The 10,846-nt window shown below is 39.7% G+C and overlaps 1 pseudogene; it reads left to right on the top strand.

Annotated features, from left to right (window-relative positions):
* The first annotated feature begins 8,704 nt into the window (after window positions 1-8,704).
* LOC101962118 (heterogeneous nuclear ribonucleoprotein D-like pseudogene) lies at window positions 8,705-9,853 on the top strand (annotated as a pseudogene).
* The last annotated feature ends 993 nt before the right edge of the window (window positions 9,854-10,846 follow it).

The raw sequence follows: 10,846 nt of genomic DNA, 5'->3' as shown, positions 1-10,846 counted from the left end.
ATCCCACATAGCTGTAGAAAAGAATGATCAACCAGAATTTAAAGTGAAATAACAAAGGCAAAATGCTGAGTAGATTGTACAGAAAAGTGTTTCTTTGGAGAGGGTTGGGGGGAGCGAGAGAGGGAGGGAGAGACACACAGAGAGAGGGAATGAGAATGAATGAATATGGAGGCCCATATATCTCTAAGACATCCTTATGCTTGTTGTGTGTGGAATGAAACTTTGGAAAGGTGAGTAAGAACCCAACATCGGTGATTATAGATGGAGGCGGGAGATAGATCTCACAGTAACACTTTTATTTTTTATTTTTGAGCCATGTGAACATACCAACTATTGAAAACAAAGATGGAAAGGGCTCCTGTGTTTCCCGCTGGCCTGACCCTAGGCGAGGCTCCAAGTCTAAATGAATTTGACTCTTAGGCAATGAACAATTGTACAATTTCTTGTAAAAAACCAAATCCCTGTTACAGGCCATTCAGAATTTATCTTTTGGCCAAGGAAGCTGACGACTTCTGATCCAGAAGAGCAGGAAGGCTGACATCTCAGTCTATGCAGGTCGGAAATCAGCAGGCCAAGAAGCAGGAAAACGGAGACACGTTGATTGGGCACCCGTCTCCGGGAAAGCAGAACCTTCACCACTAACACTGCAGAGAGTCCCCGGGCGGAGGCACTCGAGCCCAGAAAGCCTGGGTGGAGGATTCGTCTCTTCACCCCAGACTCACCTGGAGAAGCACTGGGTAGGGCCTGGTGGCTGTCCTGTCTACCAAGAGCAATCACTAGCCAGACAGTGGTCAGCCTTAAGAGAACCAGGCGAGCTTGGGAACATCTGGGCATCGGAGGAGCAGGTGGCCTGGGAGGAAGGTAGCTGTTGAATGTCAGAGACCCTCTGCTGTGCTAAGCAGCTGGGCCTGAGGCCCCAGTTCAGTATCTACCAAGTCACACTTAAAACAGAAGGAGAGGCAGATGGACAAGGAAGAGAGGAAAAGATGTACCCAGCAAGTAGAAAGCAAAAAACCCTAAAAACCAAACTTTAGCAGCTTGCTACCAGACAAAACATTTATGGCAAAATAGCACAACTGAAGACAAAGCAAGGTGCTGTATGCTGAGTGAGGAATGACAGACCAAGGGATGTGCCGACCTCAATGTACACCCTCGTGTCAGATGTTGAAATTTATAAAGCTGTTTGTTTGCTTTTTGTGTTTGGTACTGGGAATTGAACCCAGGGATGCTTTATCACTAAGCCACCCCCCCTTTTGTAATTTCTTACTTTGAGGCATAGTGTCGCTCAATTGCTTAGGGCCTCACCAGTTGCTGAGGCTGGTCTCAAACTTGCAATCCTCTTGCCTCCAGCCTCCCGAGTTGTTGGGATTACGGGTGTGCATTTGTGATAAAATTAAGACAAGAGACAGAAAAATCAAAAATTGCAGTTGGGAATTTTAGTATGTATTCAAAATGGACAAATCAAGCAAAAAAACCCAAAGGACACAGGAGTGTTTAATAACATTGATTATATTAAAATTAGATACATTTAACTTTACCTTGAAGAAACAGGTTATAGGGCTGGGGATGTGGCTCAAGTGGTAATGCGCTCGCCTGGCACGTGCGGGGCGCTGGGTTCGATCCTCAGCACCACATAAAAAAAAAAATAAAGATGTTGTGTCCACTGAAAAGTGAAAAATAAATAAAAAAGAAACATTATATTCTTTTGCATACATGAAGAAAGAGCACAAAATTATTTGTTATGGTGCTACAAAGAAAATATCTATGAATTTGAAAGAAATGACTTCCTGTAAACTATGTGTTGTGTTGGAAACGTAAGAAAACCATAAATCAGGGTCAGTATGTGGTAGGAAGAACAGGGCCCTTCAAAGGTGTCTGCAGAACCTGTGAATCTGCTACCTTATGTGGCAAAAGTGGCTTTTCGGAAGTGATGAAGGTCAAGGTTGAGAAGGTGAGGGTTGCCTGGATTACGCAGGTGTGCCCAGTCTCACCACAAGGGACCTCAAGAGTGGAGAGCCCCCTCCACAGGTCCCCAGCCCCGGAAGGCTCTTTCTCCAGGTTTGCTAGGCCGTTGGCAGATGTCAGATCCTTGCAGGTGGCTGGCCAGAGGCTGTCTGCTCGGTGGACTGCTCTCCTATGAGTGGGCAAGAGAGGGAGCATGACCAGAAGGACTTATTCAGAAGGGACTTGATCCCCTGTGTCCTAGTCTAGAAGCAAGTCTGTAGGACAAGCCCTCACTCAAGGGCAGGAGATTACATAAGGACAGAGTCCCAGGAAGCGGGATCCCCAGAGCCAAGTGAGAAGCTTCCTGCCACAAGGGGACCGAGTGCCCATCCAGGGGGAGTTTACTCACTGCCACTCAAACTATACGTGGGGGGGGGCAGTTTGTGTTTGAATACAATTAGAAACAAGAAATATAGAAAACACATGGGCTCTGTTCTCAATTTAAGTGCCTGGGAGATAGAAAATTGAGTGAATTCAAATACGGTGGTGCACGCCTGTAATCCAACTGGTTCTAGAGGCTGAGGCAGGAGGATTTCGAGTTCAAAGCCAGCCTCAGTGGGCTAGGGCTGTGGCTCGGCGGTAGACTGCTCCCCTGCATGTGTGAGGCCCTGGGTTCGATCCTCAGCACCACATAAAAATCAATCAATCAATCAATAAAATAAAGATATTGTGTCCAACTAAAAAAAAAAAAAATCCAGCCTCAGCAATGGCGAGGCACTAAGCAACTCAGTGAGACCCTGTGTCTAAATAAAAAAATACAAAATAGGGTTGGGGGGGTGTGGCTCAGTGGTTGAGTGCCCCTGAGTTCAATCTCAGGTACAAAAAAAAAAAAAAAAAAAAAGAAAGAAAGAAAAAAATAAAAGAAAAAAATATAATGGTAAAAGCAGAAATTCCTGAAATAGGGAAGTAAAATAAGTAATTGATAGTTGATTTTCAACATCTCAAACTAGGTTTTGGGGAGCAGGTTGACAATAGGAGAGGAGCTATAAATGAAGCTCCTGATGTCCTGCTGCGGAGCATGTGGACATGATGACAAGTGACCTGTTGAACGTGAGGGTGAGGGGCCAGGTCGGTGGACTGGCCTGGGTCCCGGATGGCGGCAGAGCTCTGTGTCCACTGAATTCCCTCCAGCCTGACTTTTCTATGTGACACAAATGAATTTCTGTCTTTGAGCCCCAGTTATCTTGAACTGAAGAGACGAAATGGTCATTATTTGCAGATGGCATGAGAATTTACATAGTAAACTGAAGAGAATAAACAAAGCATTTTAGAACTAATGAGAATTAAAAGCTCAGCAAGCTTTGGGGGTACAGAGTCAATATTCATTATCCCTTTCACTCTAGAAATAATTCATAAATGTGAGAGACAATCAGGAACCAATTAAAACAGCAAAAAAGCCCACATCCCACAAACCTATAAATTTTCTAGAAATTATAATAATAAAAAGTCTCAAGACCTTTATGAAGAATAATTTTGAAACTCTATTAAAGGGTATAAAGTAAGATGTAAATAAATGAAAAACCATGGACAAGAAGACAACATCAAAACACTGTTGATTCTCACCTAATTAGTCTACAAATTCAATGCAACTTCAATTAAAACTTTAGAAGTGTATTTAGAGGACTTAATAAATGAATTCTACAAATGAGACGGATGAATAAAGCTTCATGAATAACAGAAACATTTTTTTAGAAAAAAGAAAGGAGACTCATGCTACCAGATCCTGACAAATACAGTCCTAGGGGAGTAGCAGGACTCTAGACACAGGGTTTCTCTGAGATGGAACCTGGCAGTTTCTAGAGATAGGGGAATGGTGGAATATATCCAAAAGTCAATTTGTGGTGGATGAAAGACTGAAATTTACAGAGAAAGCACCATGGAAAAAATGTAGATTATTCTTTTTGAGCTTGGGTGGGGAAGTATTCATTAATAAGTGCTATGGTTTGCATTTTTATTTATTTATTTTCTGGTGGTGTTGGGGATTGAGCTCGGGGCCTTATGCATGCAGGCAAGCAATTTACCACTTAGCTACAAGCCTTGCCCTGAAACTTAATTATTATTATTATTTTTTTCCAGTGGTGCTGGAGATCAAATCCAGGGCCTGGTGCATTCTAGGCAAGTGCTCTACCACTGAGTCACACTCCCACCTGGTTGGATCTTAAATGTCCCCCAAGGGCCCATGTGTCAAAGGCTTTGACCTCAGTCAATGCTATTGGGAGACAGTGGAACCTTCAGGAGGTAGGACCTCATAGAAGGTAGTTTTGTCATGGAAAGTGTCCCTTGCAGGCAATATTGGGGCCTCCGCTTCTTCCTCTATCTTTGCCTCCTGACTGCCATGAGGCAAAGGGGCCTCCTCTACCATATGCTCCCACCACAATGTACTATGCTGCACCAGACCCAAAGCAACAGGGCCCAGCGACCATGAACTGAAACCTCTGAAACTGTGAGCTCAAGTAAGCCTTTTCACTTATTAAGTTGATTCTCTCAGGTATTTTGTTACAGTGATGCACAGCTGACAAACACAATGGGATCCTTAAAGTACACACATAAAAAAAAAAGATTTGAATACATTAACAAGTCCTGTTCCTGGCTGCTGTTGGAAGGCAAACACCATCATCAGAGCCAATTAATAGGTGACAGCTTGTGACATGTGTTTGTAACATTCATGATTGAAAAAAAATAGTTTCTAGAATGCAGAGAAAAACATCATCAGAAATCAGTGTGGGAAAACAAAACAGGAGGCACTTGAGGAAATTAGGAGAAGTTATGTGAATAGGTAAATTATAGAAGGGGAAGCTTCAGATGTCTGCAACTGGATTGTGGTTTCCTGAGACCTGGAGACAGGCTCTCTTAGCTCAGCCACTCCAGTCCCTGGGCCTTTGGACGTGGTATCAGAGGAGAAAACTTTGACATTTTCAGCTACCAGGTTTGGGGTTAGTTTGACACGCAGCCACAAATAATTCATTTAAGAACTAAACCACAACTCAAGACTTTCATAAATGTTACTATGGACTGTGTTTAGATATCACGGTGGGTTTTAAAAAGAAGTTTAATTGTAGATGGACACAATACCTTTATTTTATTTTTATTTTGTTTTTATGTTGACTAAGGATTAAACTCAGAACCACACTTACTAGGCAAGTGCTCTGCCACTGAGTTATGACCCCAGCCCTCATTGTGGGTTTTCGAGAATTCAAATAATGATGTGAGCTATTTTTTTTTTAAGTGTACTCCATATTTTGGAGTAAGTTTAGGTTTACAGAAAGGTTAAAAGGATTGTCCAGAGGGTTTCCGTATACCTCACAGTACTGCTGTATATTTGTTAAAACCAAGAAACTGACATTGTTCAGTTCAATAACCAAACTCCAGACTTTAATTGAATTTACCATTTTCCCCATTAATATTCTCTTTCTGTTCCAGGATCGAATCCAGCACACTCCATTGCATTTAGTTTTTTTTTTTTTTCTTTTTCTGGACTGGGAATTGAACACAAAGGTGCATTACCACTGAGTTACATCCCTGGTTCTTTTTTATTTTCAGTTTTATGTTTTGAGATAGGGTCTTACTAAGTTGCTAAGGGTCTTGCTAAATTGCTGAGGCTGGCCTTGAACTCATGATCCTCCTGCCTCAGCCTCCCGAGTTGCTGGGATTACAGGTGAGTACCTCTGGGTCTTGCTGGCATTTAGTTTTCACATCTCCCCAATATCTCCAGTTTGTGACAGTTTCTTGATGTTTCCTTATTTTTTAGGATCTTTACAGAGACCTGAGCTATATAGTAATGACTTTGGTTTGTTGAGTTGTGTTTCCTTAACTGTGACACTGCTGGGATATTGAACCATGAGGACCCAGGCTTTATACAGGTTACAGTACTTGAGAACAAGTGTTTGGTTGTCTTCCTTCCCTAGTCGTCCACAGATCCATAAAAGCAGGGGCTAGGTTTGCTTATGCAAACTTAGCATGATGCCTGGTGCATAGTTGTTGCTGTATAAATACATGAAGAATGAATATACATATAGTTAATGATCCATAAATATTTTTATTTATTTATTTTAATTTTAAAACTGGGGATTGAACTCTGGGGCAGTTTACACTGAGCTACATCCCCATTTTTTAATTTTTATTTTTGAGATAAGATCTTACTAAGGTGCTGAGGCTGGCCTTAAACCTTCAATCCTTCTGTCTCTACCTCCCAAATTGCTGGGATTACAGGCATATGCCTCTGTACCTGTTTTTTTTCTTCCTTCCTTTCTTCCTTCCTTCCTCCATCCCTCCCTCCCTCCCTTCCTTTCTTATTTATTTATTTATTGGTGCCAGGAATTGAACCTAAGGGTGCTTAATGACTGAGTCACAGCCCCAACCCTTTTTATTATTTATTTTGAGACAGGTCTCACTAAATTGCTTAGAGCCTTGCTAAAATGCCAAGGCTGGCTTTGAATTTGTGCTCCTCCTGCCTCAGCCTTCTGAGCCACTGGGATTGTAGGTGTGTGCCACCATGCCCAGCTCCCTATATATTTTTAATGGACCAATGAGTTGCAGTATTCAGAGGACTTAGAATTGTGCCTTAATTATAGTAATTCCTAAACAAATAGTAACTATTAGGTATGGGCTAGACACATTATACTTTATATTTGCTAAATAAATGTGTATCCAATTGTTACATAATATAAGAATTGCAAAATTGTTTCTAAGGAACTCTGTCTCTCCTAGATATATAAGTCTTATTTGGATGCAAGAAACAATAAACCAAATTAAAAACACAAATGAAAGTATTACCAGCAGAATAGAACACTTAGAAGATAGAACTTCAGACAATGAAGACAGTTTTTCAACTTGAAAAGAACATAGACAGCTCAGTGAGAATGTTAAGAAATCATGAGCAGAACATCCAAGAATTATGGGATAACATCAAGAAACCAAACCTAAGAGTTATTGGCATACAAGAGGGTATAGAGGTCCAAACAAAGGGAATGAGCAATCTATTCAATGAAATAATACTAGAAAACTTCCCAGACTTAAAGAATGAAAAAGAAATCCAAATACTAGAAGCCTACAGGACACCAAATGTACAAAATCATAAGAGATCCACACCAAGACACATAATAATGAAGATGCCCAACATACAGAATAAGGAGAGAATCTTAAAAGCCACAAGAGAGAGGAAGCAGATTACATTTAGGGGTAAACCAATCAGGGTAACAGCTGATCTTTCAACACAGACTCTGAAAGCTAGAAGATCCTGGAACAACATATTTCAAACGCTGAAAGAAAAAGGGTTCCAACCAAGAATCATGTATCCAGCAAAATTAAGCTTCAGGATTGAAGATGAAATAAAAATCTTCCATGACAAACAAAAGTTAAAAGAATTTGCAGCTAGAAAACCAACTCTTCAAAACATCCTTGGCAAAACATTACAGGAAGAGGAAATGAAAAATAACAATGAAAACCAACAGCAGGAGGTAGGACAGTAAAGGAAAAACTAAGCATAGAGGAAAAACAAATCATGGTAAGTAACAAACATAACCAAATATGGCTGGAAATACAAACCATATTTCAATAGTAACCCTAAATGTTAATGGCTTAAATGCACCAATCAAAAGACATAGGCTAGTAGAATGGATTAAAAAAAAAGATCCAACAATATGCTGCCTACAGGAGACTCATCTGATAGGAAAAGACATACACAGACTGAAGGTGAAAGGTTGGAAAAAATCATATCACTCATACGGACCCCGGAAGCAAGCAGGGGTGTCCATACTTGAATCAAATAAAATAGACTTCAAGCCAAAGTTAATCAAAAGGGATACACAAGGTCACTACATACTGCTCAAGGGAACCATACACCAACAAGACTTGACGATCATTAATATATATTCCCCAAACAATGGTGCAGCTACGTTCATCAAACAAACTCTTCTCAAGTTCAAGAGTCTAATAGACCACAACACAATAATCATGGGAGATTTTAACACACCTCTCTCACCACTGGACAGATCTTCCAAACAAAAGTTGAATAAAGAAACTATAGAGCTCAATAATACAATTAATAATTTAGACTTAATTGATATATACAGAGTATACCACCCAACATCAAGCGGATACACTTTCTTCTCAGCAGCACATGGATCATTCTCAAAAATAGACCATATATTATGTCACAGGGCAAATCAATTACAAAGGAGTTGAGATACTACCATGCATTTTATCTGATCATAATGGAATGAAATTGGAAGTCAATAATAAAATGAGAAAGGAAAAATCCTACATCACATGGAGATTAAACAATATGCTACTGAATGAACAAAGGGTTACAGAAGACATCAAAGAGGAAATTAAAAAATTCTTAGAGGTAAACGAAAACTCAGACACAACATATTGAAATCTCTGGGACACTATGAAAGCAGTACTAAAAGGGAAAATTCATTTCATGGAGTTCATTCCTTAAAAGAAGGAAAAGCCAACAAATAAATGACCTCACACTACACCTCGAAGCCTTAGAAAAAGAAGAACAAATCAGCAGCAAATACAATAGAAGGCAAGAAATAATTAAAATTAGAGCTGAAATCAATGAAATCGAAACAAAAGAAACAATCAAAAAAATTGACAAGCTGCACCACATGCTGCAGCTGCCGCCGCCTCTTCATTGTCTTTTACTGCCCCGCACAGCTTTTCCGGAGCGAGTTCAGAAACTCTTGATTTTGGCGCTAATAGATGAGTGGCATTTGAGTTCTTAGTAAAATGTTTATTGGAGGCTTGAGCTGGGATACGAGCAAGAAAGATCTGACTGAATATTTGTCTCGATTTGGGGAGATTTGTACGATTTGTACAATTAAAACAGATCCAGTCACTGAAAGATCAAGAGGATTTGGATTTGTGCTTTTTAAAGATGCTGCTAGTGTTGATAAGGTTTTGGAACTGAAAGAACACAAACTGGATGGCAAATTGATAGACTCCAAAAGGCCCAAAGCTTTGAAAGGGAAAGAACCCCCTAAAAAGGTTTTTGTGGGTGGATTGAGCCCAGATACTTCTGAAGAACAAATTCAAGAATATTTTGGAGCCTTTGGAGAGATTGAAAATATTGAACTCCCCATGGATACAAAAACAAACGAAAGAAGAGGATTTTGTTTTATCACATATACAGATGAAGAGCCAGTAAAGAAATTGTTAGAAAGCAGATACCATCAAATTGGTTCTGGGAAGTGTGAAATCAAAGTTGCACAGCCCAAAGAGGTATATAGGCAGCAACAGCAACAACAAAAAGGAGGAAGAGGTGCTGCAGCTGGCGGGCGAGGTGGTACCAGGGGTCGTGGCCGAGGTCAGGGCCAAAACTGGAACCAAGGATTTAATAACTATTATGATCAAGGATATGGAAATTACAATAGTGCCCATGGTGGTGATCGGAACTACAGTGGCTATGGCGGATATGATTATACTGGGTATAACTATGGGAACTATGGATATGGACAGGGATATGCAGACTACAGTGGTCAACAGAGCACTTATGGCAAGGCTTCTCGAGGGGGTGGCAATCACCAAAATAATTACCAGCCATACTAGAGGAGGACATTGGAGAAAACAGGAGATGCTAAAGAAACCCATCTTGCAGGACGACATTGAAGATTGATCTTCTGTTGATCTAAGACGATTATTTTTGTAAAAGACTTTCTAGTGTACAAGACACAACTACTGTGTCCAACTGTATATAGCCGCCAATTAGTTTTCTTTGTTTTTACTTTGTCCTTTGCTATCTGTGTTATGACTCAATGTGGATTTGTGTTTATACAAATTTTATTTGTATGATTTCATGTTAAACCTCAAATAAATGCTTCCTTATGAGATTGTTAAAAAAAAATGGACAAAGCTAAAAGTTGGTTCTTTGAAAAAATAAATAAGATTGATAGACCACTAGCCACGCTAACAAAGAGGAGAGAGAACCTAAATTACTAGCTTATGGGATGAAAAAGGCAACATCACAACAGACAATTCAGAAATACATAAGATAATTAGAAATTATTTTGAAACCCTATACTCTAATAAAATAGAAGATAGTGAAGGCATCGATAAATTCCTTAAGACATATGAACTACCCAGATTGAGTCAGGAAGATATAAACAACCTAAACAGACCAATATCAAGTGAGGAAATAGAAGATGCCATCAAAAGACTACCAACCAAGAAAAGCCCAGGATCGGATGGGTTTACAGCAGAGTTTTACAAGATCTTTAAAGAAGAACTAATACCAATACTCCACAATCTATTTCAGGAGACAGAAAAAGAGGGAGAACTTCCAAATTCATTCTATGAGGCCAATATCACCCTGATCCCCAAACCAGATAAAGACACCTCAAAGAAAGAAAACTACAGACCAATATCCCTAATGAATTTAGATGCAAAAATCCTCAATAAAATTCTGGCAAATCGTATACAAAAACATATCAAAAAGATCGTGCACCATGATCAAGTAGGATTCATCCCTGGGATGCAAGTCTGGTTTAATATATGGAAATCAATAAATACTATTCACCACATCAATAGACTTAAAGATAAGAACCATATGATCATCTTGATAGACACAGAAAAAGCATTTGACAAAGTACAGAATCCCTTTATGTTCAAAACATTAGAAAAACTAGGGATAACAGGAACTTACCTCAATATTATAAAAGCTATATATGCTAAGCCTCAGGCTAGCATCATTCTAAATGGAGAAAAACTGAAGGCATTCCCTCTAAAATCTGGAACAAGACAGGGATGCCCTCTATCACCACTTCTGTTCAATATAGTTCTCAAAATACTGGCCAGAGCAATTAGACAGACGAAACAAATTAAAGGCATTAAGATAGGA

This window comes from Ictidomys tridecemlineatus, chromosome 1 (assembly GCF_052094955.1).
Source record: "Ictidomys tridecemlineatus isolate mIctTri1 chromosome 1, mIctTri1.hap1, whole genome shotgun sequence".
Taxonomy (NCBI): Eukaryota; Metazoa; Chordata; class Mammalia; order Rodentia; family Sciuridae; genus Ictidomys; species Ictidomys tridecemlineatus.
The sequence above is the reverse complement of the archived record's forward strand: the minus strand, read 5'-3'. Positions and strand labels throughout refer to the sequence as shown.